At 37.3% G+C, this 11,393-nt stretch overlaps 1 long non-coding RNA gene across 1 annotated transcript in view; it reads left to right on the top strand.

Moving 5' to 3' along the window:
* The first annotated feature begins 737 nt into the window (after positions 1-737).
* The window catches only part of LOC123329754, a 43,263-nt gene continuing 32,607 nt past the window's right edge, over positions 738-11,393 (top strand). Inside the window, exons 1-2 of the long non-coding RNA XR_006545314.2 lie at positions 738-1,003; positions 2,765-4,145. This is a non-coding gene — a long non-coding RNA (uncharacterized LOC123329754). The remainder of the gene's footprint in view (positions 1,004-2,764; positions 4,146-11,393) is intronic.

Below are 11,393 nucleotides of genomic sequence, written 5' to 3'. Positions count from 1 at the left end.
AATCAATAGATTCTGGAGAATATAAAACTAGTTTATTTTAATGAAATAGTTGAACCATTAATGGAAATTTTATTGGAGGCCTTGGTAAGACACATTTGTTTCAAAGAGTGGGAAATAAACCTTATGAATATTAAATAGCCTATCTCATCAGTGAATTTTTAAAAATCCTATTTATTGCTCTGAGATTTTTTTTTAAAGACATGTTTTAAAATAAAGGATGAATGTTTGCATCTCACACCTCCCATCGCCAAAATAAAGCACAATTTCTGATACACCTTTTCATCTACTATGAACAACATGTACCCCGCTTGGGATTATATCTTCAAAGCATTTATGAAGTGACAGGAAAGACTTTAAGCTTTGTGCTAGTTCCAAAGCAGGAAAGAGTTATGAAGCAGGCCTTGGCTGCATCATACAGAGCCCAACAGTTTGTGATACATACAACCTGGCAGTCTCTAATGGATTAAAACATTTGTGGTGGAAAGATATCCTGTGGAATTTATGGTCAGCTCTAATAAGGTACAGGCACTGTAGACCTCTAGGGTTGTTGAGTAAAGCCATGGCATAGCGGCAAAACTTTTACCCCAAAAAACAGGGGGCTTCTCTCTTGCCTGTGGCAAATACAGGTTATTGCCCTTCCCTTGCGCGCAATACAGAGTTCCCAAAATCCAGGAAAAGAATAATAATAATAGTAAAAATACTATTTCTACCTCTGTCGGGCAAATTGCTGAGATGAACCTGGAGCCGGAGCACCCAGAGCAAGCAGGCTTCCCTTTCTGACCAATTGCGTAGGCCCAGGACTCTGAGTGGGTGGAGTCGGGTGCTAGGGCTAACGCGATTGACTAACGGAAACGGTCCTCTCCACCAATGAGGAGGTGCGGCAGGATAGAGGGGCGGGGCCTGGCGGTAGCGCTCCTGGGAAGTCTCTGGCCGTCGAGGCAACGAAAGAAAGGTCTTGAAAGTCGTTGGCTGTGGTGGAAGCGCGGCTGGATGCTGCAGGCAGGTGAGAGCAGTGCTAAGGAAGGGAGAAGCAGAGTAGGATCCATTCCGTCCACTCTGTAAGCCAACTCTTTCTTGGCTGACTTTTGGAGCCCTATCGTACCCCTCCATACCACAGCTTGGATCCAGCCCTGCACTGTCATCCCTGGCTCTCTGCCCTTCTACTCTTCAGCATCCTCTTTCTGGCTCAATCTCTTCCTCCACGCCTGCCTCTCTCCTTTGGCACTCTTTCCTCCTTACCGCTGTCCCTCCACCCACCTTTCTGTACCAGCTGCCTCTCTTTCCTCAGCTCTCCTTTCTGGTCGTCTTTCTTAGAACCCTTCTCTGGCATCTATAGTATCACTGGCTATTATCTGAGGTCACGGAGGAGGGGACACACAAGGGGTGAGGGTCAGCCGGTGAATTTTGAATCTCCTAGAAGTGAATGCTGGATTTCCTAAAAAGCAGCCATTCACTGAACCGTTTCTCCTCACCTGTGGCCCTTTGTAATTTCTACAGGCTTTGGGTGGTCCCATTTAACTGAAAGCTAAGACTTTCAGTTAAACTTGCTCTTGGCAAAGTTACTGTGTTCATGAAGGGGGTAAATAAGGACATAGTTATGCTACTAGTATGATCCAAGAGCATGTAGAAGACTAAATATTTTTAAAGTGTTTGATAGAAAATAGGATCAAGGAAGATAAGCAGTCTTAAGTCTCTGCCTCAAAGTCCATTGTTAGTGTGTCAACCACAATCTCATCTCTGTCCATGGGAAAAATCTGGTCCTCATTGAAGCCAACCTGAGGAGACAGGGAGGGGATTGAGCTACAGAAGCTCCATGCCTGAAGCCTGTGATCTCCATCTCTGTTCATAGCTTTTCTCCAATATTCACAGCCTAGCAAGGGCCTGCCTGGTCTGCTGCTGCTGCGAAGTCACTTCAGTCTGTCCGACTCTGCGACCTGGTAGACAGCAGCCCACCAGGCTCCTCTGTCCCTGGGATTCTCCAGGCAAGAATACTGGAGTGGGTTGCCATTTCCTCTTCCAATGCATGTACGCATGCCAAGTCACTTCAGTTGTGCTTGACTCTGTACAACCCCATAGATGGCAGCCCACCAGGCTCCTCGGTCCACAGGATTTTCTAGGAAAGAATACTGGAGTGGGTTGCTGTTTCCTTCTCTGGGCCTAGTCTAGGAGGCAATATTCATTGTGGCAGTATTCTCCAGTCTGCAAGGAACAGCATTGCCCTTATTGCTCCTTACATAGAGCCTGAGTATTTCTTCCTCTGTGCTTCAGGATTTTAGATAACATCAGTATGCATCAGGTTTTAGTGGGTTCTACTAAAGAAACTTATGGGACTGTGTGGAAGTATGGGTTAAACAGTTTTGCCATGTATACTGCACTCATATATTTCTTGCTGTGATGCTAGTTTTTTTTTTTTAATATCATTTTTTAGTAGTAAGGAAGCAAAGTTTTACCCTATATTTTCCATTACTAATTTCTCCTTGAAATCCTTCACTATTTTTTTTTCCCTTTTCTTCACTCCATCCCCCACCCCCACCCCCATCATAATGAGTCTGACTGAGAGTCTTAAGAAGATATTTCATACTTGGCATCATGAAAAAGAATCTCCCTTCCTCTGTGGTTTATTTTGCAAATAGACACTATTTTATGATTTATTTGGAGAAACTTCTAAACTGATTTGGAAAAGAATCCTTAGCCAACTAGGAGTTACTATAACATGAAACTAACACAGAATTTTCTTTTTTGTTATTTTATTTGACCTTGTTAGGTACCAGAGGTACAGAGCACTTGACCATGGAATGAAATGTGATTCTGTGTCCAGACTACAAATTATTACCTAAATTCTGCCATATCAACTAAGTCATATGGCCTGTCACAGTTCATTGTAAGATGGAAATTCTACCTTTTGGATCAGGTACAAGCAGGGCCAGAGGATACAAGTAATCACCATAAACCAGTTTCCCACTTGCCCCTGTCACCTATCCTTTTGTACCATCACTTCTCCAAGTCACATCTCAGGATGGTTTATCGTGACCAGCTGAAGGAAAAGAAAACAAGTCAAACTTGACTTCTGAATGCATATATCAGTACAACCTTGAAATGGACTTCCTCTGTACTATAGCACCACTCTATTAGGATCAAGAGTGACCCTGAGAGATAATAATAAAGGGAAATACACCTGGCATTTGGAACATCTGACTACAGCAAGTGCACCCAATAGTTAGAGCTTGAAGTGGTATTCCTGGTAATACATTTTGTGTTAAAAAAGTGCTCTGAAGTAAAAATGTCTACAGACTCCTAGGAAATTTGGAAGAATAAATAGTTAGAAGGCTGGATTGAGAAATAATGGAAACTTGGGAAAAGGAAATCTGGGAAAGAAACATGTGGTTAACTTAAAGCAGAGGGCACAAGTGTAAAGATGTTTACATTTACCATTAATATTCAGCAGAGAGCACTGAACATAGAAGGAACATGGCACAACCAGTTAGACAGAATGGATTGACTGGCAGTCATCATCTGTCACTGGTCACCTCCAGTGGTAGAACAAATGTCAGATGTATGCAGTAGACTTGGGAGTAGAGATGGAGGTTTTGCATGGTCTCAATTCCTTGGGTTCCCACATACAAAGGCTACTCTTGCTACTGCTACTGTGGAATGTCCTACATTCCAGACAGAGCTGATACAATTCCATCCTTTGAGAAGACCATCCAGACATTTAATGGCACGTTAGTTACATTGGACCTCTTTCATTCTGAAAGGATCTACAATTCATCATGATTGGAACTGACATGTATTCAGCCAGTTTTCTTTAAGAGATTACCTTCTCTGCTTGCAGGACCTCAGCCATCAAAGCTAACTGAGTGTTCACAAAATAATTTATATGCAAGAAAAGGACCTTAAACTATCACATCAAACAATGTATACAGTAATGGGGTGAAGCTGTGGGCACATGGCCATCGCATCCACTATTCTTCTTACATACCACAGGACACAGAAGTTGTATGTCTAACTAAGTGATGAAACAGGTTTTGAAGGTGCTGCTGAGTTGCTGATTTGGAGATAATACCAGCAAAGATTGGATGTCTTTCTGCAAGAGATAGCAAATGCCCTAAGCGAGTGGGTCCATATCTGTAGTGCCACTGGATCAGGTAGGAGAGTTTCTCCCAACCATTTATTGAAAAGATAATGCTTTCCTCATTGTATGTTGTTCTTGATTCTCTTCTCACACATTAGTTGCCTATACATGGGTGGGTTTATTGCTGGGCTCTCTTTCATGTGTCTGTATTTCTGATTTGGGCCAGTACTATACTGTTCTGATTATTGTAGCTCTGTAATATATTTGAAATCAGGAAGTATGATCCTTCCAGCTTTGTTCTTCCTGCTCTAGAGTGCTTTAATATTTTTTCATCTACTTGGTTACATATATTCCTTACTATTCTATTGTTTTTGATGCTATTGCTTTTATATATAATTTTATATAAATTATAAAATATTAGGAAATTGTGTGCTTCCATATAAATTTAAGGATTATTTATTTCTATTTCTGTGAAAATTCCACTGGAAATCTGAAAGGCAAGATTGCATTTAACTTGGAGATCACTTTGAATATTATGGATCTTTGAACAGTGTTATTTCTTCCATTCTATCAGCATGGGCTATTTTTTCACTTATTTGTGTCTTCTTCAGTTTCTTTCATCATTGCTTCATAATTTTCAATGTACCCGCCTTTCATCTACTTGGTTACATATATTCCTTACTATTTTATTGTTTTTGATGCTATTGCTTTTATATATAATTTTATATATTTTTGGCTGTGTTGGGTCTTCATTGCTCCCCAGACTTTTTTGTAGTTGCAGAGAGGGGGCTACTCTCTAGTTGTGGTCCATGGGCTTCTCATTGTGGTGGCTTCTCTTGCTGTGTAGCATGGGCTCTAGGGCTTACAGGCTTCAGTAGTTGCAGCTCATAGACTCAGTGGCTGAGGCTTCCGGGCTGTAGAGCACTGGCTCAATAGTTGTGGTACACAGGCTTACTTGTGCCATGGCATGTGGGATCTTTCTGAATCAGGGATTGAACCTGAGTCTCCTGACTTGACCGATGGATTCTTTACCAAGCCACCAAGGAATTTGCTGATGCTGTTGTTCATGGGGTTGATTTTTAATATCTTTATTGGATAGTTAGTTTGTATCATTTAGAAATGTAACTTATTTTTGTATATTGATTTAACATCCTCTGATTTAACTGAATTCATTTATTCTTAGTCTTATACTTTTTTAGTGGCTACTTGATGGTGTTCTATACGTAGAGTGTCTTTGAGGAGACACAGGAAATGGAGAGTAGGTGATTTACAATAATGTGTTCCAATGCTTGTTGAATATGAGCCTCCTGAATATCTGGGGAAGAATGTTACAGGCAAAACAAAATAAAACAAAAACAGAAAATGTAAAGACTCTGAAGTTGCACATACCTTGCATTTTTTTTTGTCTGTATAAAAGCTGAGGTAACTAGAAAGAAATATACAATGAAGGGATCACTTGTAAGAAGCATATTCTAAGACATAAAAGGGGTCTAGAGGATGTGTACCCTTGTAACAGATGTAAGAGTCTGTTACTTTGAGTAAAATGAGAAACTCAGGGTAGTTTTCAAATAGGTAAGGTTTGAACTGTATTTTCAGAGGATAATTCTGATTGCTATTTTGATCTTTGGCTAAAGAGGGAAATGGTTGGGAAAGGGGATCATTTATCATTATTGTATCAAGTAACATGAACTAAGTAATATATTAAAATTAATTCCTCAACTCACATGGACTTATAATAATAACAGCAAAAATATATTTCTCACTCACTTTTCAGTTTTGTTGCTTCAGTCTGGAACTTATTGTGAAGGTGATGCCATTATAATTAACTACTGCTATTGTGTCATAGTTTCTCTTCACTTTCTGCCATAAGGGTGGTGTCATCTGCATATCTGAGGTTATTGATATTTCTCCCGGCAAACTTAATTCCAGCTTGTGCTTCTTCCAGCCAAGCGTTTCTCATGATATACTCTGCATATAAGTTAAATAAGCAGGGTGACAATATACAGGCTTGATGTACTCCTTTTCCTAAAAAGCCTCCTGATGAAAGTGAAAGAGGAGAGTGAAAAAGTTGGCTTAAAGCTCAACATTCATAAAACGAAGATCATGGCATCTGGTCCCATCACTTCATGGGAAATAGATGGGGAAACAGTGGAAACAGTGTCTGACTTTATTTTGGGGGGGCTCCAAAATCACTGCAGATGGTGACTGAAGCCATGAAATTAAAAGACGCTTACTCTTTGGAAGGAAAGTTATGACCAACCTAGACAGCATATTCAAAAGCAGAGATGTTGCTTTGCCAACAACGGCCTGTCTAGTTAAGGCTATGGTTTTTCCAGTAGTCATGTATGGATGTGAGAGTTGCACAGTGAAGAAAGCTGAGCGCCGAAGAATTGATGCTTTTGAAGTGTGGTGTTGGAGAAGACTCTTGAGAGTCCCTTGGACTGCAAGGAGATCCAACCAGTCCTTTCTGAAGGAGATCAGTCCTGGGTGTTCATTGGAAGGACTGATGCTAAAGCTGAAACTCCAGTACTTTGGCCACCTCATGCGAAGATTGACTCATTGGAAAAGACTCTGATTTTGGGATTGGGGGCAGGAGGAGAAGGGGATGACAGAGGATGAGATGGCTGGATGGCATCACTGACTCAATGGATGTGAGTCTGAGTGAACTCCGTGAGTTGGTGATGGACAGGGAGGCCTGGCGTGCTGCGATTCATGGGGTTGCAAAGAGTCAGACACGACTGAGCGACTGAACTGAACTGATTGTGTCATTGAGAAAAAGAGACTCTGAAACTAAAGTATGGCTTATAAATCTTCATTCATAAATAACACAGTTAAATCCTATATTGTATTGGCCCATGCAAATCACATGATGAAAACTAATGTCAGTAGGATTGAAAAATAACACTCCAACAGTAAGAGGCTCTATCAGGCAAGTTCAGTGAATATTTTGAACTATAATATACTACATTGTTATTACAAATATCCAAGAAATAAATAATAGTTTGCAAGAATGTTATTAGATAAATATGTGTTTTGGATATTTTTGTAGAAAAGTGAATAGCATTTGTTGGTTTGAATGGGATATATGAAAGAGTTACAGAGAAGAATTTGGGAAATGTTAGCAGCAATTCTAAGGAGGTATTTGCTCTTAGTGATATGGGAATCACTGGAGAAAATTAGTTTTGGATATATTAATTGAAGATGAATGTCAAATATTCTAAGGCTAATACCCAATAGACAGTTTAATGTGCAAATTGGAGGTTCACTTGTGTTACTTTAGTTGGAGAAAAGTGTGGGTTGAGGGGACAGTGAGGCTGGGATGATGAGTGTGGGGAAAACAGTGGAAAATAAAAGAGAAAATGGTATGGTATTGTACCATGAACCATGTATAGCTTGTACTAAGAATTCTGGGTTATCGTTGAATGAAATGGAAAATAATTGGATGATTTGGGGCAAAGTAATGGCAGCATTTAAGTTAAATCTTAATGGGGTTGCTCTGACTTCTATTTATAGAATCAGTTAAAGTTTGTAGGAGTTGAGGAAAACTGAGAGATAAAGACAAATTAGTAGGATATTGCAGCAACTCAGAAGAGATGATAATGGTTTAGATATGGTTGGTTGAAATGAATTTGAGAAATTAGGTTTAGACATGTCTTGGAGACACAGGTAACAAAATTTCTGAACAGGTGGCGTGTGAAAGATAATATGATTTGAGTCAAGGGTAATACTTTAATTAAAATAAAATGATATCTTTTTAGAAAATCAGAATGTCTCAGGCTTCTCCCACATTTTCTTATTATTCTATGGAGATTATCCCTATATTACTTACTACCTGAACATTTCTTAGAGAATATTCAAATTTCCTCTGCAACTATGCATGTCCAGAAAAGCCCACATATTGCTTTATCCACTGCTGCTGTTGCTTTGACTGGTCTAGTTTCCTGGAAACCAAGGCAAAAGTAAAAACATAGTTGACTGAAAACTGAGAATAAATAAATATGAGTAAAAGTATTTGAAATAAAAAGACTGTTTAAGAACCAAAAATAAATGTTCTTTTTAAGTGGACATACAATTGTTAAGAAAAATTAGCACATGATTCAAAGTACTGATATGTTCTCTGACCTAATGCAGTTAAACTCATTGTCAATGACAAAATTATATGATATCAAGAAAAAGATAATTCTAAAATATTTGAAAATTAAAGAGTATCTAAGTAATACATAGCTCGGAGAAGAAGTGTCAAAGAGAATTAGGAAATATTTCAAATGTAATGAAATAAAAATACAAGAAACCAGAATTTCTGTGGTAAGTAAGCTAGTTCTTAATGGCAATCAATAGCATTAATTTTTATATTAGAAAAAATAACAATATCTAAATTATGTTTCCATCTTAAAAAGATGGAAAACAGAGGCCAAAATAAATAAAAAACAATATAAGGAAAGAAATACTAAAAATAAAAACTGAATTGAAAACAAAAAATTTTTAAAAAAAGTTAATGAAACCAAAGCCTGGTTCTTTCATAAATCTGTAACTTAACTGACACAGAGAGAAATCACAGACATCAAAAATTAAAAAATAAAGAAGGCATATCAATACTGACCTTATGGATAGCAAAATGAGATAATGGAATACTGCAAACAATTCTATGCACATAAATGTGACAATGTAGATGAAACAGATGAATTTGTTGAAGGATCAAACTATCAAAATGCACTCAAGAATAAATAAATAATCTGTTTTTTCTACATCTATATCTTAGTGAATTTTATCAAATAAGAAAGAAATAACACCACTTACTTTCAATATCATCTAGAAGCTAAGAGGGAAAGGAAACAACTTTCAGACTTGTTTTATGAGGCCAAACTTGCTCATAATGACAACCAGATGAAAATTGTACAAGAAAAGAAGCTATAGATCAATACTCATGAATATAGATGTTAAAGTCTTCAACTATACATTAGTAAATCAAATCCTACAAAAGAAAGACAAATAATATGTCACTAAAGTAGGATTTGTCTCAAGAAAGCAAGCATGATTGAACACTCAAACAGTGAAGCCCACCACATAAAAGAAATAACAAGAGATAAGTCATATAATTTTATTGACACATGCAAAAATCATTTGAAAATATTTTAATATCCAAACATGATAAAAAAAAAAAAACAACTTTAACCAACTAGAAATAGAAGCAAACTTTCTCAAGTTGATAAAGAACAATATTAGTGATGGTTGAAGATTAAGTAGTGTCTATTACCAGAAACAAAGTAAGGGTGATCATTTTGACCACTTCTGTCCAATATCATATTTGAAGTCTTTGTATATTCATTAAGGGTAGAAAAAAAGACATTCAGATTGGAAAGAAATAAAATTATCCCTTTTTGCAAATGACATGCTATTTACATAGAAAATACCAAGGAATTTAAGGAAATCTTCCGGAAATAATGTTTATCAAGATCCATGTACAAAATTCAGTCAATGGACAACTGCAACTAAAATTTAAAAATAAGTGTCATTTATAATGGCCTTCCCAGGTGGCGCTAGTGGTAAAGAGCCCAGCTGCCAATACAGGAGACTTAAGAGATGCGGGTTTGATCCTTGGGTCGGGAAGATCCCCTGGAGGAGGGCATGGCAAGCAACCCTAGTATTCTGGCCTGAAGAATCCCATGGACAGAGAAGCCTGGTGGGCTACAGTCCATAGGGTTTCACAGAATCAGACATGACTGAAATGACTTAGCATGAATGCACATCATTTATAATAGTTCAAAAAATAGATCAAAATATATGTAAAACTTATATATTCAAAGCTACAAAACACTGAAATTTTTAAAAGACCTAAATAAATGGAGATATAACTATAGTCTTGTGTTTGAAGAATATAATTATGTTATCAATTTTCACCAGAATAATCAATGGAGTCAGTGCAATTTATGTATATATCTTCTCCTTGTATCTTTCTCCTTTAATTAGTAGTACTTTTGGATGAATATAGAAAGCTTAATTTTTACATAGTCCAATGGGCAATTTAATACTCTTTAAGAAAACTTTGCTTACCCTAATATAATACAGATACATTCCCTCCCATATTTTCTTCTGGTGGCTTTATTATTTGGCCCTTCTATTAAAATCTAAAATAAATCTGCTCTGCTCTTTGTATATGGTGTAGTTGTTAGAACTAAACTTTAGAGTAATAAATATGAATATTCAACTTAACAGCATATATTAAAAGGAAAGAACATTATTCTCTATTGCACTGTGTGATGTATTTGTCATATTCAGACAACTGTCCATTCTAGACCTCTTATTTATTGCATTGGTCATTAAAAAAAGTCTTTGTATCAATACCACTTTGTAATAATTAGTATAAATTTTTGTTTGAACATAGTGTGGTCTACTAGGAGTAGAGATGCATAGTTTTAATCAGTTGTCTGAGGACCTGGAGCTAAGTTATATTGTAGGTGTGCAGCTACATATAAGTACCCTACACTGAGAAGACAGAATGCATACTTAGATAAAAATCTGTTAAGGGCATGACATAATTTGTATTAGTTCTTGTTAATTGATACAAGTTATCAGGGACTTTTTGAGGGGCAACTCTTGTGCTACCTATATTTCAGAAGTGTAAGGAAGATACATTTTACATTCAGGATTGTGCTAAAAATATTCATGAGAAAAACTAGAACATTCTGCATAACATTATCTTCAATTATATCATATTATTGTTGTAAAGTAAATTGCATTTCACGGGGATATTTGAAAACACAAGGTTTTTTAATACTTTGAGCATTAACCAGAGTTATAGGTTGACCTAACAATATGGCTGGCTTAGAGAAAGAGATTAGATGAATCGATTAAGATTAAGAACATTCCCAGGATGGCTAGAAGTGTAAAGGTTCTGTCTGTGTTCAAAGCCTTGTTGTGACAGTACAAGTGAAAGAGACAACTGCACTATGGGATTGAAGCAGCTGATTATCTGAATAGTGCAAGAATGCCAGCTTTGTGTCCATGGATCAGGAAGAGTGCCTTGCTAGCACAGAACAGTACTGTACACCATGGTATAAAGTAGCCTTGCTAGCACAGAACAATACTGTACACCATGGTATAAAGTAGCCTTAGGTATGCAACTGATTAAACTAGTGAACTGAGAAAGATGGCACAATTTACATCACCATGTCTGGGTTATTGCTCACATTTAAGGATCCAAATCCAGAAGAACAATTTATGAAAGTTGGAATGAAATTATATCTGTATTGGAAGAAAGATTTCTCTTCTCCACTTCTGGACATGAAATGAGCCTACCCATGAATGTAGCCATATCTGAACT

This window comes from Bubalus bubalis, chromosome 16 (assembly GCF_019923935.1).
Source record: "Bubalus bubalis isolate 160015118507 breed Murrah chromosome 16, NDDB_SH_1, whole genome shotgun sequence".
Lineage (NCBI taxonomy): Eukaryota > Metazoa > Chordata > Mammalia > Artiodactyla > Bovidae > Bubalus > Bubalus bubalis.
The sequence above is the reverse complement of the archived record's forward strand: the minus strand, read 5'-3'. Positions and strand labels throughout refer to the sequence as shown.